This window comes from Rhinopithecus bieti, unplaced genomic scaffold (assembly GCF_001698545.2).
Source record: "Rhinopithecus bieti isolate Rb0 unplaced genomic scaffold, ASM169854v2 scaffold_13900, whole genome shotgun sequence".
NCBI classification, from domain to species: domain Eukaryota; kingdom Metazoa; phylum Chordata; class Mammalia; order Primates; family Cercopithecidae; genus Rhinopithecus; species Rhinopithecus bieti.
This window is the reverse complement of record NW_016808376.1, coordinates 2,730,749-2,757,879: the sequence shown is the minus strand read 5'-3', so window position 1 is coordinate 2,757,879 and position 27,131 is coordinate 2,730,749. Positions and strand designations below refer to the sequence as shown.

The 27,131-nt window shown below is 41.2% G+C and overlaps 1 protein-coding gene and 1 long non-coding RNA gene across 14 annotated transcripts in view; one reads left to right on the top strand and one right to left on the bottom strand.

Moving 5' to 3' along the window:
- CELF2 (CUGBP Elav-like family member 2) overlaps positions 1-27,131 on the bottom strand; it is a 558,220-nt gene that overhangs the window by 245,378 nt on the left and 285,711 nt on the right. The gene's annotated exons all lie outside the window — the stretch shown is intronic.
- LOC108538535 (uncharacterized) lies at positions 11-20,992 on the top strand. Its single transcript, XR_001888106.1, has 3 exons — positions 11-117; positions 4,451-4,583; positions 20,702-20,992. It is a non-coding gene; the product is annotated as an uncharacterized LOC108538535 (long non-coding RNA).

Below are 27,131 nucleotides of genomic sequence, written 5' to 3'. Positions count from 1 at the left end.
CCCTTCCACAGAAACGAGCTTAAGTCAACATTTCAGTTGCCACTAAGTGTAAGGATTCGTGAAGGGGAAACAGCGGACTCCATTCCCTCTGTTCTGCTCAAGTCATGCAAATTAGAGGTAAGACAAAGAAAGAAGTAATTAGCAGGAGGGAGGCAACAAAAATGGATATTTTAAATGCAGAATCCATTCATAACATGGCACTTCTCAAGAGGGCTATTCTAACAGATTACCTTCCTGAAATGCATTACTTAAGCTCTAGTTGTTCAGAGGTAGAAGTAAATGCATTTCCTCTGCATTGGTGCATAATGCGTTTCAAATAAATGCAGGTCAACATGAGGCTACTTGTTTGTTTTTGCGAAATCAGATACCAGTACAAAGGCTGAAGGAGGTAGAAGGAGCTGTTAATACCTATGGATGCGAAGTAGGTGTCCAGACACACTTTCATGATAATGTATAATAAATACGGCAAAATGTTACACTATAAATTCTAAGGATTTTTTTTTAAAAGATAGCTTTGCTTTAAAAATCAGCTAAAATAAATGCATCCTTTTTCACAAGGGAGTTTCACAAGTAGTTTCATCACTTTCTTCCTGATTCTATGTGTTGGCCTCATAATTTGTGAGAATTTCATTTCGAAGTGTCTCCTGTCATGATGATGAATGCCAACACCACCTTCTCCTAGTGGGGAGTGCTGCGTGCCTGCCTCCATCAGTCTCTTTTTCTGGTCGCCAAACAAAAATTCTACCACAACCTCTTTCAAGTTGAAAGGCAACAGGCCTTTTCCCAAGCTGGGACGCTGTTTCCCAGTGACAACTCCATTGTTACAGTCAAAAATATGGGCAAAAGATATGCAAGCTTACATGCCTGTTAAATCTCAGCTGCCCTCCCCCTGCAGGTCGTGGATTTAAAAACATCTCTTAGCTTCATCTTAGCTCCAGGTAAACTCATGAGCTACTGCAGAAAACATGCCGAATGCGGGGGCACTGAGACGGCTACATACAGTCACGGATGGGACTCTGTCACGGTCCTCAGTGACGTCCACCCAAATGACACATTCTGGGATGATGCAGCACACAACCGCCAGCTATCGTGCTACTTCCACCCAAATGCGAGGATGCTCATTCTAATGAAGTCACAAACTCTGCTTAGTAGCCTGCTGACGTGTGTTACATGTGCATGTTTCTCTCAGAAAGAGAGAATCTCAAAGCATTTTGCTAACAATCACAGAAAGAAACTTTGTTTTGTAAACTTCCTGCGCAAAGTATCACGGGGGCCACGCATCAAGGCCATTGCTGATCTGGGTGCCTCGTTAAAAATAAAAACCGACAACGAACATCAATATAATTAAAAGGGATGGATGACTGACAGGAATGATAAACAACTTTCAAGATCAAAAGCAAATCGAATCCAGTTATTACTCTACCAAAAATATAAAAATGTAATTATACTGTTTTCACACATCATTATTTGCCATTTTGGGAAATCAGAATGGACACATTAATTAACGTAGCAAATGATATGCAATTAAAACAAGTACAGTGTATCCTTCAAGGTTTTGCACTAGAGTTCTCGTCAATGTCCCCTACTGAGGGGATGACACCAAGCAGTCTCATGAGTGTGCTCATCCGATGGCTAAGGTATTTTGTATGTCAGGGAAATATTCTTCCTCATGAAGATTCAGAAACCAAATGACAGACACTCTGACATGGACACATGATGGGCAGCCTCTTTCCCGGAGTGCTTAAAACACTCTGTTCTACCTTTAAAAATAAATCAGCAGATGTATTTAACATATAGACACAGCTCTCACTTCCCTTTTGCTTTTTTTCCCCCTTCCAAAGAAATTGTTGTCAGGAAAAAGCTGGCTGCTATGGAAGTTTTATTGTCCACCACTTCAGTATGAGAAGGTTGGAAAACATTCAACTATTTCAAGTCACCTGATTTACTAAACATTCCCAAGTTCATTATAATAAGAATGAGGAAGAAGAGACAGACAAGGTAGTTTCAGAGAAACAATGCAGCGCTTTGCCCATAAGTGGACTGCATATCCTAGTAACCAGAACCTCTATAACCACGGCTAATTTGGACAAACTTTTCTTCCAATGCTATGCTTACAACTGCTGGCACTTTAGAAAAATAGCAGATTATTTTGTCTCTAAAATAATACACAGTTCTTGTCACTGTTGTGTACTTAGTGTAAAGTTAATGTTCTGCAATTCAATTCGGTTAGGCAGCTAGGTTGCCAGCAAGTTAATTTGCCACAAAGACACATTTCATAAACACCAGGGCAAATAAAGCACTGCAACACACAGAAAGTGGCTTTATCAACTGGCCTGAAAAATGGAACAGCTTCCAGTACCAGGTGGACATCCGATCTCTGAGAACTCATGTCGACTGTCCTGTGGTTGGTCTGATCTCATCTGTAATGCCATTAGCAGAAACGAACTGTAACCAATTGTAAGTGGCTACTAATTGTCCATGACAATGATGGAAAACACTGACTCAACCTTAGAAGAGTTAATTTCATCTGAGGGTAGAGATACAATCTGAAGCCATCATAATTATATCACAGGTTGACCTTCTTAGTCAGCCATGCTGGGGTTCTAACTGTAAAACAGAGATCGAAAAATAAGTGGTAGGCTGAGATTACACAGACAATTCAGGCCATGTTAACGGACTTGACTGGCTGATTCAGTTGTAAAAAGGGCCTGGAGAAGGCAAGTAAAAAAAACCGCTCCCTGATGAATCAAAATTGGTGAACTGTTTTATAGTTGTAGATTATATCAAGTTTGCGTAAAGCTTTGCTTGACATATAGGAACAGTTTCACTACAACACTCAATTTGATGACTTGAAGGCAGTAATTTGCTGAAATGATGGAGCTGGGATATGCACAGGGTTATTGATTTGATTTGGTAATACCTTTCTTACTCTTCTTCCTCCTCTTTTCCATCCTTCTCCACATCCCTCGTTTGCATGCCACAGATTTACTTACATAAATAAAAAGTATTATTAAATTTCACAATACCCTTTGTGAAGACAGAAACACCCTGAGATGTAGCTAAAATAATGTTGGGTGTTAGGACTTTCAAGACTAAGCCTGAACCCTGGGAAGAGTCCACTGGAATTTTCACATTAATTCCCAAACACCAAACTGTGGCCCGAAAAGCACTGTCTGAAGAGGGAACAGACCAAATGTCCCACAAATGATTGACAGCAGCATGAACTTCTTCTTCTTCTGTAGAAGTCAACAGTGGATGCAAAAAAGCTGGAGGAGACAATTACAAGTAACCGCATCACTTTGCATCTATCGGCATGCTAAGTGCCTGACAGAGTAAGAAATTAAGACTGATGCCAATCAAGACGCACAGCCTATTACACAGTGGAGTGGATAGAATTGCCCTGGATAGCATCTGAAATGCCAGGAAAGTTATCTCCCAACAGAGAAGTGCAAAGAAACATTGGGCTGCAAATTTAGAGGTGATAAAGTAAGATATCTGGTTCCTATGGGTGGATGGGTTCACTCAGCTGTGGACTGAGTGTTCATTTATCAGTCCAGAATGCTGATGGGGTTCAGGCCATGCTATCCCCAACTGTGGCATCTTGGCATTTGTGAAAACAGCACAGGTAAGAGGGCCACTCTTGCCTTCTTCCCTGAAGTGATCACAAAACCTGGAACTAATTTTCTGGCCTCATAAAAGAACCTCCCTATCTCTGAAGAAACAGGAACACAGAGAAGTTGAACAAACAAGCCTTGTTAAGTCTCCTTAGTTCAAAACCATGAGATCTACCCTTCTTTCCTCCAATCACACTTCTGCACGACCGTTAGAAACACAGTTCTCCCTGTTTCTTTGGCTCTTCATTTCCTTCTGAAGGTGCCCATGTAACGGTAAGTAAACCTGTCTGCTTCTCTCTTCTTAATCTTTTGTTATGAGGGTCTCAGCTGTGAACCTTGCAGTGGGTGAGAAATGTCTTCTCCCCTACAATGCCTGGAATAAGGGGGCCAAGGCCTGAGATCAAGGCTAAAGTGGTATCCGCAAACAACCTCTTGTTTGTGTTTTGATCAGCATCATTATTCTAATAAAGGAAGCTGAAAATTGTACTGTATTTCCTAAAACGTGTTTAAAAGTTGATGGGAAAAGCAAAAATTGTGTGATGTTAAGAATAAGTAACACCTACGAATAAGGTAAGGTGGTAGACCGTACCCTTCCACTGTCATACTGGGGCCCTTCAGAGTCCTGTACAGGGATTATTTCATTCTCTCAGAAGGAGGATCTATCTCTGATTTTGCTATTTGGCCTTGGATCAGAAATTATAGATTAAATTCTAGATGTATGTCTAGTTGAAACGATCATCCCAATGGTTATGGTTTTATGACTTTCTAAGATATTGATACTATTATATATAATTGAGAAATTTTATTCTGCTTTTCTAAATGCCTATAAATACCAGGTTCTGCAAATGCTCTTTAAGCCAACATTACCATCTTACTGGTTTCCTCGTGAACGAGTTACATCTCTGACAACTGTCCATTCTGTGTCTGATTGAGAGTCATGTGCTTAACTTGGAGAAGATTTTGACAGTGGTAAGTTCATTTCTAGTCATTTAGGGCAATTTTATTGCTTGCCTTTCCCCATTTTTCTGTGGGTTAAATTTTTCTCCCAGTTTCATTTCACAAAATGAGTTCAGAAGCTACTAGGTTGGTAGGGGAAAAAATTCGGGTTCACCTCCATCTTCGATGTAACCTTTCCTTGTATTGCTGTCAATCAGTAGAGAACATTCTCATTTGACTGAGGAAGCCTGCAATGTAGTATTTCCTCACAAGTCTAGTTTACCCTGTCCTTAAAAAATGAGGAAAGGCATTGAAAGAAAAGCCAAAGCACGTGAACTTTCTTTAAGGGACGTGCCATGTACTCAAGGTCTCATCTCTTTTAGGTCCTACGCATGGAGGTCAGTATTTTTTCAAGCCCCAAACAGCTTGATTAACTTCTATAAAGGAGGCCACGTTTCTCACAAAATTTTCATTCCTTTGCTGAACGGTTCCCCAGGGAGAACAGCCTTACCTCCCCTGTCCTGGGAGACCAGCAATTTCACTTAATGTCTTCTACTGAGCTGACTCAATGGCTACTTATGAAAATGATGAAACCTGAATGTAGTGTTTGTCAAGGACTGGGAGGAGCAGCTGTGTCCTAACGTGTTATGTTAGGAAGCTGGTTAGACAAAAAAGGAGAATCAAACATTCATACCACAGGCTTACTGCTTTACATCTTTTTTCTTGAAATCATCCTATTCAAAAGGAATTTCAGAAGGTAACTCATAATTGATGTTTTAGTCTACACATGATCTTGAACACATTAAGGATTATAAGAGTATGATATTCAATACAATGATTACCTGTTTTTAAAAAATAACATCATTTAGGTGGCAGAAGAAAACATACAGATTTATTCTTCCAGTATAACCATCAGTTATTTCTAGCCTGTATTTTTATTAACAAGTTGTTTACATATGCACATATGATTAACTTAGGTATCAATTTTCACCTAAACATTGATGATAGTGTGATCTAACCCTCTTAAAACGCTTCAGGAATTACATTAGATCACTTCTGTCCCAGCCCAGCGCTAGAGAATAGAAAATAATCAGTAAATATTAGCCTTTTTCCTTATCATTCTAATGTTAAATCCCTATAAAGTATTCTACTATGTAGATATACCATAGTATCTTTACCTATTCTCTTATTGCTGGATATTTAGGCTGCCTCTAATTTTTCAAGATTATATATAATACTATAATTTCAATATGTACATTTCCAAATTACAAATCAATCTTTCAGTGTTCTCTCAAGTGAGTCTGTAAAAATGCCTGAGTATTGTAACCTATAAAATCCTTTTCCAATGATTAAACACCAGAAAACAGAAATTCATTTGATTTTTTTTATTAATTGGGAGGGGGGAAAGAAATACGTAAAAGAGGCATATCCAGATTCAGACACGATGTACTCCATATTTTCTGAAGGTCAAAAATAAGAAGTCCTTCAATCTGGGAGGAAAAAACTACCATTTATTCTTTTTAATACATACATATACAAAAATTCTCTCTTTTCCTAAGTCTTCCACAGCTACTTCTTTTACCCCTTGTCTCCCTTCATAGCGTTCAAGGTGCTCCCTAGGCCTACTATTGAGCTGATGGGCACCTGGGCTGACTCCATGTCTTCGCTATTGTGAACAGTGCTGTGATGAACATATGGGGGCATGTATCTTTTTGGTAGGATGACTACTTCTCATGGCTTCTGCCTTCTCTCTACCTCGTTATTCCTTAAGCACTTGCCATCTGGCTTCTGCTTCTACCAGTCACTGAAACCTCTTTCAAAGACCATACACTGACACTCCTTTCTTCACGCCCTTCATTCATCTAGCCACCGTGGCTCAAATGCTCCTCCGCCTGTCCCTCCCCTTCTTGGGTTCCTCATCCTGGTCTTCTAAGTGTCGAGATGCCTGCAGCAGTTACGCTTATCTCTGGCTACCTTGTTTGCTTTTATCTCCTTTCTTAAAAGTCTTCCATGTCTCTAGACTGGTGTGTAACTCCTGTATCTTCAGTTACTACGTCTTTTTCACCTTCAAAATCCTATGCGCACCTCAAACTCAGCAAGTGTTAACTGAATTAGTCATCTTTGCTGCCATCAGCTGCCAACCTCCACTGTGGCCTACTGTGTGTTTCAAAGACGGCTCCGGAAATTATTCCCATCCCACATGCTCTTCTGCAATGTGACCCTGCCATCCCCACTGACAGTGGGAGTCCAATCCTCTCCTCTTGAATCTGGGCTGGCTCTTAGGACTCTTGTCACCAACAGTATGTGGCAGAAGTGGCACTGTTCAACTTTTGAGGCTAGGCTGAAAAGGACTGCACAGCTTTCTCCTGGTTCCACTAGAAGGCTCCCCACTACAGAAGCTCACCTCTCTCAAGGATCATACAGCTTTCTCCTGGTTCTACTGGAAGGCTCCCCGCTACGGAAGCTTGCCTCTCTCAAACCCAGCAGCTGTGCCAATGGCAGCCCAATGCACAGGAGAAGCTCGCATGGGCTTCAGTCAACAGCTCCAGATGAGCCCAGCTTTCCAGTAACACCTCCCACGTGTCAGATGTGCTAGCGAGGACACCTCCAGATGACTCCAGTCCTCAGCCAGCTGAGTCACCTGCCATTTGAATCCTTCCAGTTGAGGCTCCCAGACACTGTCAGACAGAGACAGGCCATCCACCACCTCTGTGCCCTGTCCAAACTCCTAATCCACAGAGTTCATAAGGAAGAGGTTCTATGCCACTAAGTTTGGGATGATGTGTTATACTGCAGTACCCGCCACACCCAACAAAACCACCAGTTCTTCCTGGCTCCCTCTGCCTAAGACGTGTGTTTCTGCACATCCATTCACATGGCTGAGAAGCATCATCATTTGAGAAATCAAGGTGAGCAGGGGTATGCACGCCGGCTCTGCTAGGCTCTTCCTCCTCCTCTAGTCCATTCTATAGATTACTGAATTCATCTTCTTAAACCACAGGTCTAACCATGCCATGCCCTGCTATAAATCCTTTACTAGATCTCTAATGTCTGGAGAACAATGTCCAACCCCTTAGCCCAGCATGCAAAGTTCTCTAAAATTCAGCCTATCACATTCTCTGCCTTATCTCTCATTTTCCACTGATGATGTTCCCATCTGGTTGGATTGGTCACTGCCCTCTAAAGATGTCCAAAGTGTTTCTATGCATATGCCTCACTCATGCTGTTCACTCTTTGCCTCTCATGTCTTTTCCTCTCACAGTGATGGGTACAAACTCGTGCCTCCTTTAATGCATAGCCCTGCCTCACCTGAACGTCTTCAGCATTGCTCTTGCCTCCTTTCTGGCACACGTCACCTTTGCTCGCCTGTGGGCATTTGCTTCTGCATCTTACCTCCTCTACCGAACCACAACGTTCATTAAAGGCTCAAATCACATCTTAACACCTGTGTTCCTAATGCCTAACACACTGCCTTCCACCTAAAGGGCATTTGGTGATTCTGCCATGGTGGAGAATGTATCAGAAGAACAGACTTCACGGGCAGGAAAAAAGTTAATCATCTTCTACTCCAACATTTAAGAAAGGTGTATAGTATGCGAGGTCCTGAGAAGCAGACCAGCCCTCCTTCTCCTTTGGAAGTTCTGATAAAGCCTAACTACTTCACCGCAGGTAAAAAGAGAAGTCTGAAGTGAAATTTTGACTTTAGGTGCCTGGAGAAGAGGCTATAGAAGAACAGACACTTGCTAGTACTATCCAGCAATGCAAGGGGTTCAAAGGCACGTGTTATGAGACGATGTTTCTGTGGGTATGTGTTGTTGTGATAGGCCGATTATTCTGACTGACTGAATAATATGGAGTCAAATCCTGTCATAAATGTGATGCATCTCATTCTAGGCCTTACTTTAACGCACTGGCATTTTGAGAAGAAAATGATAGACAGCTGCAGCTCGCTGCTGTGTGATAACAGCACCATCTTCTATGTCAGTCGAGGTGCGGTCAGAAGGGCATAATTTAAAAGCAGAAGCCAGTTGCTACTTCCCTTCACCTGGGCAGTTTCAGTTAGAACTCTTTCAGGCACTCCACAGACATAGGTTGTTGGTCCTTGAAAAAGACCTGCGAATCCTAGGACTCTTTAGGTTTACTCTCGTCTAGTGTCACCTGCTTACAACACCAACACTTTATCATCCACACCCCATCCCAACATGTACGAAACACATCTCTCGTCACCCATTCATCTTTTTTCATTGTTCATTCGGTTCGGGAGCTGGTATATGAAGAGCATTCCTGGGGTCATCCACAAACCCTGGGAAGATAAGGGAATTCAAACTCAGCAAACATTCCCAACACCAATGCCATCCTTAGAAGATGTAAGACAGCACTGACGTCACAGTGCTTTGTATTTTGGGAGGAGCGGTCTTCCCAAACACCATCTAGAGACTGGAACTGCACAATTCTGTAGCCTCCTGTGACCCCCAAGTCTCTCAAAACCACCTGACAGCGACAGGGTGGCACACAAGCCAGTGAATGTCTCCAAGAAAATCAGAGAGACCTAATTCTTCCTTCAAACCCAATCCTCAAGGATCAATTTTGCCCTCAGTGGTTCCTCCCCCATCTCCTCCTGCCCCTTTAAGAAAGCAAGAAAACACCTTTCCCTGGAATTTGTAGAAATACATTTTTACATGAAATTTTATTTTGGTCTAACCATGCAGGAAGCTATTACCCATCCATTATCTTTATGTGCGTGATTAGGAATAATAGCTGATTTGTGAAGTTATCTATTACGGGAAATAATCAAGATTAATGAGCCCTGTGGCACTTGCTGAATGCCTCGAGAGATTTATTGCTCAGGCTGTGCATCTCTCGTGTTGTTGGTGCTGTCAGGAGTTTTTTCTTTTTTTTAAACAAATGCAAATGGAGACATGGATTCATCGTGGAAGAGGAAAAACGCTGTTTCAGTGTTATCAAACATTTTGGACTGCTCAGCCCCACCTCTCTGAATGATGCCATTTTCCTTTACATAATGACGTTGGAATGTTGGAGTCTAATCCCCATTCCCTATCAGAACTGGGTAGGGAGTGTGCAGCTCACACCCTCCGAAGTGCAGGGAGCAGACACAAAGACGCAGCTCACTTTGGACTCCTGTCCAAAGTCAAGACACAGGCCAGGCGGAGGGAAAAATACGGCTGTTATCGCTGCGAATGCCAGGGGAGTTTAAATCACCTGCTTAACTGGGGAGATTCCGCTCTCTCCTCAGTGGAGCTGCCCTACAGCTGTACGGCTCTTCCAGATGGTACTGCATAATCCTGTTCATTGAAAAACAGTGGGTACCTACAGATTTGAGTCATGGATTAGAACACCGGGAATGAAGAGTCCAGGAGATTGTCAAATACATTTTGACTGCAAATTGTTATTTGGCAATAACAACAATAGCTAACCTTTACGAAGTTCTCCTAAACACTTTCACATGTATTAATTCATTAAATCCATCACAATGGCATTGTTATTGGTACTATTTCCCCAGTTTACAGATGGGCCGTTGAGGCACAGAGAGTTGACAGACAAGGTCTGGATTGTTGTGAAGGTCTGGATTAATGCAGGACAGTGCTATGCTCTATGCATTTCTGGAAATGGAGCGGCAACCCAGGATTCAAACGGTGGTATGGTCTATTTTATTAACTGTGTGGTTAATATGACATTATAAAAACTGCTTCTGACACAAGGCAGATGGGGAGGTGGCGACAAAAAACTCCCAATGACTAGATCCCATCTTGGGGAAGCAGATGCAGGCCCTGAACTAGACTGCCTGCTTTTGAATCTCCAATATGTAACTTTAGGCAGCTTGTCAACTCTCTGTGCCTCAACGGCCCAGCTGTAAGCTGGGGAAAGCAACAGTACCAATAACAAGGTCATTGTGATGGATTTAATGAATTAATACACGTGAAAGCGCTTAGGAGACCTTCGTAAATGTTAGCTATTGTTGTTATTGCCAAATAACAATTTGCCAATCAAAATGTATTTGACAATCTTCTGGACTCTTCATTCCCGGTGTTCTAATATGCGGGCTCAAATATATAGGTTCCCAATGTTTTTCAATAAACAGGATTATGGTACAAAAAGGTGAACAACAAATTAGGAGTCAAAAGGTCTGGCTCCTAGACCCAGACCAGTCACTGACAATGGTGTGCTGCTGACCACGGCACTTTATTACTTTGGGTCTAGTTTTCTCGTCTATAAAGAACTGGAAAATGACTTCCAATGTCTTCAATGACAGTATCTACTAAACCTTAAGGTTATACTTCTTCTTTTTTGTTACCTTAGGGGGAAGAACAACATGATAATTAAATATAAAATCACTGCCATATTCTCAACATTTTACATAAATGAAAGCCAAAAGAGTAAATTCAAATACTGAGAATATCATTGTTTTATCAACTAATAAGGCCACAGAGTATTTGTAAAAATTTTCAGAAACCAGAGCCTTTGAAAAATACAGTAATAGCACAACATCCCAATAGGATACTTTTAATACGTTAGCGCCTAGAATTTCCATAATGATATTAAGAGGATCATTGGGTTTATTTAAAAGCATATATACTGATGACCTTAGCAGTTTGACAATAATGACCTCTTCGTTGTGGGGTTTGTATTCTCTAGACGGTAATTTTCACATTCTCTTGACTGACCTTAGAAAATAACATCGTGGTTTTTTTTTTTCTTTTCTTTTATTCTCTTTCCTAGGGACTTGTTGCTAGTCAGGCAGAATCTTAGATTTCTTTATCAATAGTAAATTGACTAGTTTTTTAAAGCAGTATTTTCATTTTCAATTTAAAAGCAGAAATGAGTCCTTGGGAATTATACCAATTGCGCATTTAAGTGCATGACTATCATTTTTCTCGCTCAACTCCACCCTTGACTCTGCCTGTTAATATACTATCCATCTTTCTTTAAGCCCAAGTGAAAATCTGAGACATCATCTTTAGCCTTTCCAAATGACATTAACCACTCAGCACCCCAAAGTCTTTCTATCTCAAATGTAGCATTTTGTACACCACACTTAACTGTGCACTGATGCACACCTTCTTTCAACCCACTAAGGACCTAAGCACAGCATCTACCTCTAACCTACATTTGTTCAAAACTACAGCCAATCTCGTGTCCATGGATTCCTCTGGCTGCCAACAGGACCCTGAACACAAGAACTACATCTTCGCTTGCGTTTGTTTCCATTACCATACCCGGCACACACTATCAACAAAGGTGTTACTCAACCTAAGCTGTGGAACTGAGTTATTTTCCTTCTTGGGGTTACATCCAATCAGAAAACCAGAAAGGAAATTCTTCTGGAGGAAAATGCATCTTCCAAGCGACAGTTTCCTTTCCTTGCCAAAACATTACTTGCTCAGATCACCGGCAACCCGTGTGGACCGGATCTTCACAGTGGGCTGGTAACAGCTGTGAACCTTCGATAGTGGGGTTTGGCCCCCCGGATTGAGGGAGCAGTAAATCGTGTCTGAAACAGTCCATGCCGTGGTTGCTGAGACTGGCAACGGGAAGCACAGAGCGAAGACATGGTCAGTACACGTCAGCCTTGGTTTCAAGGCCCTCTCTGTGCACTTTCTGATCTAATTCTCCCTTATTACTAAATGAAAATGGCATCATCATCCCCTTTCTGATGATGAAGACACTGGGGTATGGAGAGGTCTACTGGCTTGCCCAAGTCAGTGGTGGAACCCAGAGTCCAATTCAAGCTGTCAGACTCCCGAGTCCTTGCTCTCAACCACTCAGCTCTGTGAGAGGGGGCAGCAATTAACTACATGAATCAGCCATTGAAGGAAAAGGGGAAATATGGAATATGCAAAGGAGAAAGCAGGTCAAAGCAGAGGGTTGAACTGAGGTTCCAGAGAGGGTGCCTAACACTATCTTAGTAAAAACTTTCATGGAAGACCCAAGCTATTTTCCATCCTTGATAGGCTTGTCATTTGGGGCCCTGACACCCCTCCATGACAGAAATAGATACCACCATCATCACACTACTCCTAGGCCAGCTGGCTGTGGCCTCTTCCCATCCCTGTTATTTAAACTCAATTACATTTAAAGGGTTCCTTCCTAGAAGCCCCTTTCACAGAGCAGTCAAGAAGCTAAAAAATACACATTTGTTTCCTGTTATTAGGAATTCACCAGTTGGCATGGTCTCCAATCATGGGCATCTGTCAAAGTGATAATGGTCCTTTCACTCCTTTCCCCAGTTCATTTTTATTTTCCCAACAGAGGTGTCAGCTGTCAACAGATTCCGTGGTATGAACAGAAAGGTCACCCTGACCCCTCACCTCACTGCCAGTCAGGATAAGATAACAATCACAGCCGAAGGATGCACTGTGTCCTGGGATGGGACCCAGTGTTACAATCCATCCTCATGGCTGACTCCTTCATGAAGGGAGAGGAGGTATACTATTCTTATATGAATGGAATTTTTTATCTGACATCTATTTATTCAGCTTAGAGATATTAGGAAAAAGTAACTTCACCTCATTCCATTCTAAATGTAAGACACTAGTGATATTACAGCTAGTCTTTGCATGCCAAGGGGCTGCTCCACACACACCATCTGAAGGACAACAAGCTCGGACCAATTTGCTCAAACGTGGCTTCTTTCTCCATCTACAAGAAGTATCTTACAGTCAACAGATTGTTTCTACCACGGATGAAGCAAGCAGGTCATGAAGCACGGCTTATTCACAGACAGCATGCACTTCATGCCAAGAGCTCAAAGAATGTGGTTTTCATCTTAAATTTGGAAATGTGAAACACTGACTCCAGAGATCTGTAATCTGAAAATCATAGCATTTTTAGGACTGGAAGGGATCTCAGAGCTCATCTAAGTAATCCCCTCATTTTACAGATCAGAGAATTGAGAGCCGCAGAAGAGGAGTGATTTACATAGTTACTCTCCACTCAGAGCAAAGTAGGATCTGGAACCAATTTTACGTCTCCTAAGGACTCAGTTTCTGCCCTGCAGGGTGACCTAGCACAGTGCCTCACCCAGGCCAGCCATCAGTACCTTCCTGTTGAACAAACAGCTGAGTGATCTGGAAATACGGAAAAACTAGTGGGAAGAGAGTTTGGAGATAGATACCAGCACCTGGGCAGGTCATACAGCTCATCCTTATCACTGCAACGAAGCAAAGTTCACCCGTTGGCTGCAACTAAACAGACTCTCTTTAGGGTCCTCTGTTGGAAGGAGCTAGAAGCAGGATATCATTTTTTTGCTGTTTTCTTGGAGTTGTAACAGATTTGGATTCTGAGAGAGCCCCTGGAGGTAGAGCAGAGATGGGGCTGTGTGAGGGTGGACAGGGGGTGTCACCTTCTTTACTCCTGCCCTCCACAGGACTCTGGGTCCAAACAGAAGCAAGCGATGCAGCCCCCAGCCTCAGGCCATGGGAACACGGGCCACTCTGTGATAAATTGGCCATAGTGACAGGCAAATCCGCAAGTCTCTCCAGGGAATGAAAACTAGGCCAGGGTGATGTGTTATCAGACCCAGAATAAAGCTTGTTTTATTTGATTCTCCATGACTTAAAAATGCATGGAAAACAGCACCAATATAATGGGGACATCAGAGTCTGGGGAAAATGCATCCCTAAGTGACGAATGTGTCCTGAAAATCTTACTTTCTTAAGGGAGAGAATATCAAGGAAGCCCAGCTGATACACACTAGCAACCCTTTGCCAATACTTATTTACCAGAGTGGGCAAAAGAATGTGTCAAGTATGCCAGAGAAAAAACAAATCAGTCAAAAACTCCTTGTACAAATTTTCATCTATTTCTGAATCCGTCTCCCATGAGAACCCTTTCAGAGGTTCCAACACGTCAATTTAATGAAATCTCCTATTCTTTATTTTTTTCTATCTCAACTCTTCCAGGTTCTGGCTGGTATCAGATCCCTCAGTGCCAAAACAGTGAAGCAGGCTCCTCAAGCAGAATTTCCATCTTTCCTGGGAAAAATATTCTATCAGAAACAGGAATGCTCTTTCCCTGGTTGTTCAGTCAGTTTTTTCAAACCTGAATTGTCCCAGGTATGACTTAGTGAACTTGGATGTTAAACTTGAGTTTTCAAGAAGCACCCTTTCAATTATGAGACTGGGATTCAGACACCAACTCCTGAAGGCTTCTTTCTTCCTTCCCTCTAGGCTGGTCTTTTTGCCAACCTGGGTACCAGAAAATCCCTTTGTAAAAGCTTCTTCAAAAAAATCTTACTTTCTAGCTGATGCTATTAACTTGAGAACATGTCCCATTTTATAAAAGTCCTTATCTGTTAGAAACAATGTCCATGAGTAAGTCTTCACTTCACTAATGAATTTATTATAAGGCTGGAATTGCCCCCATCCCCAAATAAGCACCATTTAAAGAATATTTTTTTCTAAGTTTTATTTCTATGAAATGGATGCTAGAAGCAACATCTGAGAAATTCAACCAACACTTGCTTTTCAAAGGAACACCAGGCTAATTCATCTGACTGGGCCTACTCAGAAAGTAAAAACGGGAAGGAGGCTGAGACAGACAGCCCTAGCCTGCCTCTAGAAACTGGCAGCTGGCTCAACTTAATTCCAATGCCAACAGACTTGGATCAACTTGTGGTTCATACAATTTTCTTTTCATTAAGTGACTATTAGGACTCACTGAAATTAAAGACTGTCCCTGCAAAGCCCGTCCAGCGTCCTCCTCCACCTCCGGAAGAGGGGCTTATCACAGAAGTCTTAAATTAACCACCCAGATGAGGTTCTCTCTACAACATACAACAAAAATGCCCTTCAATATCCAAGTCAGTATCACGCACCAGTTATATTCTCACAGAATGAGTGTCTGGTAGAGATGAAGGTAATGGTTAATGTAGACAGAAACTTTCATGTCCAACACTGGCTTTGCCTGAAATTTACAAAGTCTACTTATTTTTATAGATGTCCAGGTAGTCAGTGAATCCATTTTCTGAGTAATCACAGGTAAACTGTAAACTGTATGTCCCTAGTCTTAATAGAGGGACTAATAATAGCCACATCCCACTAAACATATGTACTCGCCCACCTGCTCATTCCATGAATGTTCACTAAGAACCCAGCATGGTCCAGGAACTAGACGCCTGCTAAAAAATTATCCATTCATGACTTTAAAAGGCCTGTAAAAATACAGTTCATTTAAACGAAGAAAAAGCAAGGGGAACTAACATTAATGGGGTCTCTACTTAGATCTTTTATATGGCCTCACTTAATTCTCACAATAAACCTCTGTTATTTCCTTTTTTAAAATGAAGAAATTGAGGCTGTGAGAGGTTAAATGATTTGCTCAAGGTGACCCTCAGTAGCAAAATCAGCATTTGAACTAGTATCTGTCAAGTGCAAAGCTCTTTCCTCTCTACTTTACTGACTCTCATAAATACGGCTGAAATATATACAAACTGGAGAGCAATTCACAACAGTTTATAATCTGGATGGTTCAGTTTCATTTTTTCTTAGCGCTATAAGTAGTAAAAATGGTCAGCAGCTAACAAATCCCAGAGTCATCTCGCTTTTTTATTACTAAATGCTATTACTGTTTGCACTGTACTGTGGTAACTCTGATCATATGTGATGACACTGCTAGGTGATGGCAGAAGTTGACGCAAGAGGGAAAGCTGAGTGACAACTTCTCTTTCCATCTTGAATTGCTAGATTCCACGGCCTAAAAAAGTGGGGACTGTATTCGTTCATTCTCACACTGCTATGAAGAAATACCCAAGACTGAGTAATTTATAAAGAAAAGAGGTTTAATTGACTTACAGTTCTGCATCACTGCGGAAGCCTCAGGAAACTTACATCATGGTGGAAGGAACCTCTTCATAGGGAGGCAGGAGTGCGAATGAGTGCCAAGTGAAGGAGGAAGCCCCTTATAAAACCATCACATCTCCTGAGAACCATCACAACAGCAGCGTGGGGGAAATTCCCGATCCCCCATAATTCAATCATCTTCACCTGGCCCCACCCTTGACACGCAGGGATTATTACAATTCAAGGCAAGAGTTGGGTGGGGACACAGAGCCAAACCATACCATGGGCCGTCTGCGTTTTCCACACGTTTTTGTTGAGGTGACAGTTGTACTTCAACCTAAAAGATAGGTATCTGCTAAAACCAAGGTCTACAGATGGGAACATAAAGCTATTTTTGAATAAGAGTTCATTTAGGTGAGAGGACTTTAGTTCAGGTTAAGTACTAAAAACGTATGAAATTCAGACATTTTCGAAGATACCCCTCTCTTGTCACTCTCAGCAAGTTTGAGAATGTTTTCAGTTTTACTTCCAGGCCAAATAAATGTAAGGAGTCCCCTTAAAACTCCAGAGAGGGTAGGGAGTAAGAGTAAAACAGAGGAGTAAGTATGTTTATACTTTCAGTACATGAAGGAGATACACCCCAACACACCCCAACTGTACACACCAACTCCAAATAGCAATAGCAATAGAAAATGTGAGCTGCTCAAGTGACTTAATCAATTGTAAAACAAATCTCTTTGAGTCCAACAGCATTTGCTTAATTCTTTAATCACATCACATTATGCTGAAGAAGGGAGCAGCATGATTCTCCAAAGCAAAGCAATGGACGTACCCAACAGCGCCATCATTCCCAGACAGCATCCACTGGGCAGCCAAAGGTTTAGAGTCTTTTCTTGCACAGGCCAAGAATACATAATAGGTAAGAGAATACAGAGTGGCAGCCTCGGATTCTTTTATATTTTCTGCAAGTCGTGCATGAAGAGAAAGAACCGCCCACCTTTTTGTAATCTGACATAATTATTCATTCACCCATTATGGTTTTAAATAAGTCCAGTGTTACATCTCTACCTAGCTTTTCTGAGTAGTTAAGTTTGTAGGGAGTACGGATAGACTTTGGAAGGTAGAGAATTTGGAGATGAACAAGGTTCTGGATGAATGAAACCAGTGACTCTAGAAATGGGTCAAGCAGTAAAATGAAGCCAAGGAAAAACACATTTAAGGATTATTTCAACTTGGGATTGTGTTATTCTCTATGGGCACCTGTTATTATAGGTAGAACTCGTTCAGCTCTGGAAAAGCAGTGAATTCATTCCCTTCCCTTGGTAATCATTTTCTCTGAGCAAAGCATAAGTTTATGAAAGGTGAAATCTGTAGCACCCAAGAGAGAAATGTTGAACTCGATTTCCCATCACATTGCATGCATTACCCCCAACACTTCCTTCAGGATAATACAAAGAAGAACAATTACACAGCAACTGGAAGAGGATTTATTTTTTTAAAATAGACTGAATGTCTTAAGGAAGCTCTCAAGTATCTGTATATATTAGACTATGGAATTGTCCTCCAAGGGAAAGCATTCAAAACGAAATGGATGAAACACGAACAGTCGGAGGGAATTATCTCAAACCAGCAGCCAATGGTCTGCTTCAGCCTACCTACATAGGTCACTTCCCAGCTCTCATTTCTATTTTGCATTCCCTTTGGTATGCTTTTCTCAAGGATTATTTTGGGCTTTAGTTGCAAAACTCTTAATATGCTTTTACAGGTGTGACCGTATGTCTAAATCCTGATGTAGCAGTTTGAAAGTCAGACCTACTGTCTTTGTCCTACATATTTTTCTTCTACTCGCATAACAATTTCTCAAGCTGTGGGACTAGAGTCCATAAAAGTGAAATTAATTTTATGTTTATGTGCACTGTATGGTTTTGATTATGGGTGAACTGTTCATAATTCATCTGTCAAGAGGCTCACCCCCGTACTTCAATGTATCTCACTTACAGGGCAATGAAATGTTTCACACAACGATAAACGCTAAGTTTCAACCTAATTGCTTTCTGGTTTCAACTTTAAATTTTGCTGATAAAACTAATAATAGGTATTTTTACAAGGCTCAGAGGATTTGCATCATTTTCCAGAAGACAAAAGCATACATATTCAAGGCTCAGTATTTGGAAGACAGAAGTTTCTAACGCCAACACATTGACCTCATTACTTCTGGTATTTTGATCACATTTAGGGCATCAAGTCTCTGGTTATAAAAGCCTTACAATACCTTCACAGTACAGGACTCATCAGAACTGACCCACTTGGGATTATTTCAGATGTTTCCAGAGTCGTGTTTCCTCACTTTCCCTGTACTTGGCTTTAAGAGAGAATTGACTGGCAATGGTAGTCATTATAAAAGCACGCACACTCAAAGCCTTTTGCTGGGGTTTGTTCCGGTGTTGGCACACATTACTCCCAGAGTACACACTTTGTTCTTACAAACCCTCTGTACACTGAAAATCTGGTATTTATAATGATAACCCTCGGCACTGTGTGAACTACTATCACCATGGAGACATTAACTTGTCTCAGAGTTATGGTTTCCCAAACGGCAAAGGACTTGGGAAATCACCATTTTATAGGGGAGGAAATTGAAGCCCAGAAAAATAAAGTGACTTGCCTAAGGTTACTAAGCAGTCGATGACAGAGCAAGAACTCAAAGCTAAGTATTATCCACAAGTCCAATACTTCGTTCATAACCTCTCTAGTTTATTGTAACCTGCTTTTTTCAAAAGTTACGTGTTATCAATAACCAAGTTACATCTGCAAGACAAGTTCCCCTACAGTCAATCCCTTGTAAGCGTTAAATTATACTACTGACTACCAAAGCCTTGATGTGCAGAGCTAAAAACCAGGTGATTTAAATTTTCCTAAGGCTAAGGAAGCTAAAAACAGACCTAAGTCCATAGATCCACCCAAGGCTTCTTCGACTATAAACTTTTACTTAATGAATCCACATCATTTTAGGATGCACCAAAGGAGAGGTTAAACATACAATTTCACCTACAGCCAGCATTGTTTTAAAAAGGCAATGCCAGGTGCTATGTGTTACAGTGGTAACAAGGGGAATTTGAGTTAGCAATCAGTACTTAATTCTGGGCTGTAAAGCATTCTTAGAGGCTTTCACCTGAAAAAACATTCGAGCATTGACAAGTAGCCCTGGATCTGGATCTGTCCACAGATATTAAAGTTAGCAGTGCGCATTTAAAGCCCTCAGGCCACGTTTATCCAGCTCTTGTGGTATAACATATCAAGACTATGTCCTTGCAATGCTAATGCACCCCCATAGCAAATGCCTTCTTCTACTCTGTCCCTTTTTGCTTGCTGCTTAATTTGGGCTCTTTGACCATTACTTACAATTCTAAGACAAAGTTCCATATAGTATCCTCCTTATCCTCCAATAACCTTTCTTGAGCAGGAGTAAAGTTGACCTGAGTTAAGCTGGGCATCTGTCCACCAGGCCAGTGCTGTTAACAAGCTTCCCCCATGTATGATCATCAATATTCCATTTGCTCTTTTAACTTCTGCTTGTTCATGTCTACCTGCACTTTAAACAACAAACAACAACAAAAACCCACAATGGATCTGACTTGGTTTTCCTTCCAAATAATTCGAGAGACTTAAAACAAACTAATGTTCTTAATTGGTATTTTCTCACACTAACAAAGTATGCTGATGTATCATTTTTCAAATAACTTCTAACAAAACCAGGAAGAAAAGGAAAGCTTTTATTTCACTCATTCTGAGATACTGATGTTGGCAGTTTATTAAACGTTTTAGTTAATTGAGATTAATCAGATTACTAATATTTTGCCCTAATACTGATGGTTTTTTCTTGCCTACAACGTTTCCAACCATCATTCCATAGCACCTGCTTGCCTGGATCCTTTAGGAATCACTCTTCCCTCCTAAGAACCCTGATGGCTGATCACCCCCATTTCATTCTCAACGTCACCTGCTTTGCATTTTATCCCCCAAAGACAAGCCTCTGAGTGAATGCTAAACCAACATTCACTGTAGACCCTGGACATTTAAGTCCATACATACGTTCATAGCATTAATCCACTTGATTTACACAGCAGCCTTCTTTTGAGTTTCTTAGCGCTCTTTGCAGATAGAATAAAACACCTTCAAACTACCGGTTTTGGGAATCCAATTAGCATCTCACAAACTTTATCACATCGTCCATGATCTATATATCAGGACTGCTATCCACACCTTACTGAATAAATAAGGCTGTAAAACAGAATATAATCTTTGTACTGGGCAGTTCTCACATTAACCTTCATTTTCGTTTTTCTGTTTCAGAAGAGACAGGGGCAGGGAGAGAAGAGGGACGCTGAAAGGGCAGGGAAGAGCGCATTATGCTTTTGCTAGTGGTAAAAGCAATACCAACATGCCTTCTGATGACTCCTGAACATCCCTTACAAATGAACGAGCCACAGAGTGGGGCAACTCCCTGCCTTTCCCACTCAGCCAGCCAAGGAAGAAGACGACCGTCAAGCCACAGTTGACAAGCGACAAGACCATTCACTTTCAGGGCCAAGGTGATTAGGACAGAGCAGCATGTTCCCATAGTGACAAGAGGAAACAAGAGAATCAAAAGCATCTTTCAATTCCATTCTGAGTCAAAGAGGTCGTTCTTGCAGCCCAACAGGGAACCTACATGCAAACCAGGTCTATGAGAAAATACGTCCCCAAATTCCAGTGACTAGCTGAAAGTGAACTTTTGACTAATTTGTTATGTGGAGACCAAATTCATTTGTTTTAGCTATTTCAACATAAGAATAACACATAGTTCTATGGCTGGGCAAGACCAGGGAGTACATACAAAGGAAATGGATATTTTCCCAGGTAGAGGCTGGAATAGAGCTGTGTGTCCACGTGCTCAGAGCTGCCATACATGACTTACACCTTTTGTGACACTCAGAATTGCCACCATGCTCTCAGCCGTACTGGATGTATTTTTTGCACCATATCTACTCTGTCTCTGCTCACACAAGTGCTGCCAATAATACCAGTCCACACATAGTGGCAGACATGAATGAAGGGCATCTTTTAGCAAATTTCAAATAGCAGCAGATAATTTATCCCATAGTGAATATTAATTAGGCAAACCAACGGCAATCAGGCACGGGCTATAAATCTTTCCCTTTTACCCCACGGTACTTCTAAGGCAGTACTAAGATATTTGGAAAATGGAAGGGTTCAATTCAGTGATGAAATTTTTCTTTAGGATAAGCTGACACATTTTCTAAGAATAGACCTAGGCTGGAAGCGACAGTCACTAAGTAACTTGCAATCTTGGGCTGTTTTAAAAAAATCCCTTGAGCAGCAGAACAGTCATTCCCAACCCTAATGAATATATTTTTTAAAAAACGTTTTAGCCCCCTCACAGGATAATAGTTGAACTTCTGGTATCCAATGACTGAGAAAAATACAAAAGGATATAAACTCAAAGCTAGTTTGAATTTGGTAATGTGTTTTGAAATTGATATTTTGCTGATCAAAAAAGCAACAAAATAGGTTGAACAGATGTTGTAAGACACACAGACTCACATATGCTTTAGCCTGTAGATAGAACTTGATGTGTCCAAGGATTTAGAACTTCTGACAACTACAGCCCCTCAAGGGCCGTGGCACCAAGGCTAGAAACCACTTATCTAAGGTAGGTTTTCAAATTCCAAGCTTCCAAGTTCTATGGCCATTACAAGAATATTCTCAATTATTTGACATTTGATAACAGTATGAAAACTACTTAAAAATGTATAACCAATCATGAACATAATGAAATTGTGAATTAAACCCTCACTCTGCTTCACACCACTAGGTAAAACACGAAGGACATTTGTGGGTTTCCCCGCCACCAGCCTGCAGCCACCACCTTATGTTAGCAGCACCCCAGGGAGACCTGGCTTCTCCTCAGTCGGCGTTAGTAAGATCAGCACTCTGTGAGGCCCAAGGCCATTCTGATGCCATGGTCACCGTTAACCAGTGAAGCACTGTTGAGTGAAATAAAAATCATTCCACTTGAAACCAAAGAGTCCACACAAAGTCTTTAGGCACAGTGCCTGACATATAGTAGGTGCCAGCAAATTTGGCTATTTTTATAACTTTCACAAGCCAGTAATTCATTAAGCCTGGATATGAACTAAATTCCAGACTCTCATCCCTCTGTATGTTGCGGTGACGACTGCTAAAGATACCGGCGTGTTTCAGTTCCTGCTGCTACCGCCATTCCTCTTCTTTAAATAAACGTGTCGATATTCCTAGAAATCGTTAACTGAAAAGACGAAACCATTAGGGTAAGGGGTGTTGCAGCTGGAGGGCTTAAGTGCCACCAAAATGTAATAAAAAGCCTTCCTAGAGGAAAATGCTACTTAATTTGAAAGTGAATTGTCAAAGCTTAAGGGATAGTTTCTTCTACAATGAGGGCAGTACAGGAGGCTCACTGAGTCACCAGCCAGTGTTACACTCTGTTCTGTCCAGATTTGTGAATGTTGCATAATTCAAGCATTATTGCTAAGATCTGACATGTTAATATTTGGTATAATAATATTAACGGTACTTCTATTGATCATAATTCTATTTCTAAAATATAACTTGTATTAGTATGTTGTATAATAAGAGTATGATTTGTGTAATAACATATAATGTAATAGGATATTAATATAGTTATTAGTATAATATTAACATTTTAATATAGTTATTAAAAATGTTTTGTTTTAAAACCGATTTTATTCTATTTCAGGGATATCTGCTTCCTATCCTCAGTTAGCATACCTCTGTTTTATAATGTAAAAAGAAAGGGAAATCAGGATTCACCTAAATGAGTAACAAATGGATATTCCACAACTCAAGTGATACCTGTGAACCCGAGGTGTTAGCAAACTTAAGCGTCACCATCTACAGACTCCATAGGGGTGGGAGATACTCTTGTGCTCCTACAGTTGGGGCTGCCTCTCTGTATCTTCTGTTTTAAAATTCAGAGGGAGTGAAATCAGCTCAGGCAATAATGCTGGCTTGTCCCAGAGCCCAGAATCTGGTATGTTACCCGGAGTCCCTTATGCTCACAGAGGCTGTCAAAGAACGGGGTGTGGCTGCTGTGGCCTCCCAGGGGCCAGTGGTCACACTCTAGCCTCACAAAGTGAGCACAGACTGTAGAGGCTCCACTATGTCATGGTCTTAGCAACATGCAGGAAACAATTTCCAACCATTCACTGTCATCTGGGTAAAATACAATTAAACATCAAAGACTTGAGTCTCACATGGTGACATCAAAATCTTTCCCTCAATGCAAAAAAACAACTTGTCACATGCACTTAACAGACATTCTATAAGTTAACATTAGAGAGATGCAGAGAAGGAACAAAATCCTAGGAGAGAAAAACACATAATTCTCTCAAATTAGGGTCTTCCATGGGCTGAAAACATCTATTAAATGGGGACTTTGATCCTAAAGAAAAAAACGACAAAAGAACATTGCTCGACCTCACCTCCATCAACTTTCCTCTGTGTCACTTGGAATGTGTAACTCAGCTGTCCACATCTTTTTTTTTTTTTTTTTTTTTTTTTTTTTTTTTTTTTTCCAGATGGAGTTTCTCTCTTGTTGCCCAGGCTGGAGTGCAATGGCGTGACTTCGGCTCATTGCAACCTCCACCTCCCAGGTTCAAGAGATTCTCCTGCCTCAGCCTCCCAGGTAGCTGGGATGACAGGCATGTGCCACCATGCCAGGCTAATTTTGTATTTTTAGTAGAGATGAGGTTTCATCATATTGGTCAGGCTGATCTCAAGCTCCCAACCTCAGATGATCCACCCACCTCGGCCTCCCAAAGTGCTGGGATTACAGGCGTGAGCCACCGAGCCCATCCAGCTGTCCACATTTTGGACCACTTGACCATGCTGTGAAATCCTACGGACATAACCCAAAAGGCAACCTCCAAACCCATGGTGTCGCCGCCAATTCGACATATCTATTTTAACGTGGGATCAACTTGTCATGGTCACAATGCTGATGACGCCTTCCATCCATTCAGTTTTCCTTCTATACATGTCCAAACATGTCACCAACTTGACCCCATTGACTCAGGACTTAATAGAGGTGAGATATGAAAGGATTCAGATCCGTTTTGTTCCTGCGTGGGGTCCCAGGTAAGAACTGAGATTACAATCAGTGGGTTGGAGAAGCACCAGAAACAAAATCCTGTACGTGTTTCCGAAGCCTCTGGGAAATAAACTGGTTTTATTATTTTCATTTCTCAGAACTACTTCCAGCAGCAAGACAGTTAAGAGACACGCTGGATGAGGCAACAGTGGGGAAGAAGGGGAGCTGATCTTGAATTGGCTGTGTACTGACAGATTGTATGAATAAAAGCAATAAAAATAAGCCCCCAAATCTGGGTTTTGAGTGGAAAAATCTCTTGTGAAAGGCAGTTTATTTCAACTGTGATGTTATCTTTGTGTCGAAGATAAATCAGGAAATGTGTAGCCTGAGTCACCTGGGTTTGAATCCCAGATCTCCCTCTTCCTAGATGTTCGACTTTGGCAGGGAAGTAGCCTCCTCTGAATCTTAGTTTTATCATCTGTAAAATGGAGGTAATGAAACCAACCTCATACAGTTGTTGTGAAGAATAAGCTAAGACATGTTGCATGCCTGGCACAATAAAATGTCATGCCCCTGAGCTTGCTCACAAGAACCGGTGCATGTCCCAGCTGGAGGCTTGCTACAAAACGCAGGCCAAGTGGAACTAAAGGAAGCACAACAATTCAAACAGATCAGCAGCTCTTAAGTCGCTCGTGAAGGTAGAAAACTGATCCAAATTACAGCAGAATTAGCCTCGATAAATAAAACATAAACAAGATTAAAATAAATAGGTTCACTGCTGTATTTACCTGGCCATTTGATATTACTGTGTCTTTACTCTCCGCCACCTTTAAATAGCCAGATTTCTCAAAATAGTCATCTATATACCATCCCCTTTTTCCTTACCTTCCATTCCATAGCTGGCTGGTTCCAATCCAGCCTATAATCTCATCATTTTACTGGAGTATCTCCCACTAAGGTTACCAAGTACCTTTATGTCGCTAAATTCAAAAACTTTTGTTCTTTAGTCTTCCTCTTATTAGACCCCTTAGCAGCAACTGATGCTATACACCCTTCCCGGAACATTCGCCTCCTCTGTCTTCCTTCACTCGATACCATGTTTTCTTCTATGCCACTGTTCTTCCTCCATCTCCTTCACAAATTCATTGTCTCTTCAGGCCCCAAAGTATTATTGGTCCCAGACACTGGGACTTAGATGTTCTTACCTTATACCCCTCCCCCCAGATGATTTCATCTTTGCTCAAGATTTTCATGGCTCAAGATGTTCACCTGAACTACACGCAGATGAACCTTAACTCCACACCTCCAGCCGGAAATCTCTTGCCAGGCCCAGTCCTGTATGCACAAGTGCCTGACTCAAAATCACCTCAAATGCCATCATCACTTTTAAAAATCCAAGTGTGATAATGCCTGTCCTCCACTTAATTCCCTTAGATGGCCTCCCTTGCTCTTAGGACAGGGCAGAAATCCTCCTCATGTATACAGGTCCCTGGATCGTGGGTGCCCGTGTCCTCTCCAGCCTCACCCCACTGTTGGTGCTCTCCGCATTCCTACCACCTGAGCCTACACTTAGTTCAAGCAAATCCTCTCTCTCCTACTGAGTCCTTTGCATGTGCTGTTCCCTCTACCTGAAATTCTCTTCCCTCCTTTTGCCTGCTAAACCCACTGTATACTAAGAAAAAGGGTCATCACCAATGGACCTCTTTTATTTATTTTTTAACTTTTTGAATGAATTTAAAGAAGGATTTAGAGAATAAAACAAGAGGACAAACATAATTGGATACATTAGTGATAACTTAAACAGCAAACCCAAATTTTTACACCAATTTTCCTGGCTTTGAAGCTATAGATACTCAGAATAGGTAACATCCTTTGAATGCAACTAACTGCTTTTCGACTGTCCTGAATGAAGCTGGAATATATCCACCTTACAAACGCTAACTAGGTTTGAAAGTAGCTCTAATAGGTTCTAGCTCATCATTACTTCCGGTTCTTTTCTGTAGTTGCACCATCAAAACGCAGTATCTTAACATGTGACGGCTCATAATTTTGCTGATGAAAGGACAGTCATGTTCCTGGCTTAATAAATACAAAACACTTTCATTTCTGGATTTAGTGCAATCAATTAGAGTGACAAGCCAATAATTCTTTTCATTTCTACATCATATATTCCTTCGAACCACCTCTGTACACACACCTGCATTTGTCCACTTATAAATCATATGAAGTACATTTTCAGTACACAAACATCTTAAAAGATGAAAGAATTTGTCACGTATCCTTCTAGCAAAACAGAATGCTCCAGGTTTTGCTGCAAAATGTTGTGTAATGAAGTACTCCCTAATGAATGACAAACTAGATATGAATACTGTATTTCCTTTCCATCCTTTGAAATGCATTACTGACTCACATGATTCCTGAGCTGAGGAAAATTCATCTGGAATATCTTCATCTGAAGAATCTGAGATTTCACTTACACAATCAATTTCACCATCATCATTAGAGTCTAGAGAACTTCTGTCTTTTGGCATTTATCTTCTGAATCATGGAGTAATCGTGAGAGGTCCTCATCAGTTTCCTCTTCTTTGCTATCATGGCAGAAAATTCTCAATTCTCAATTCTGTTCAACTAGAG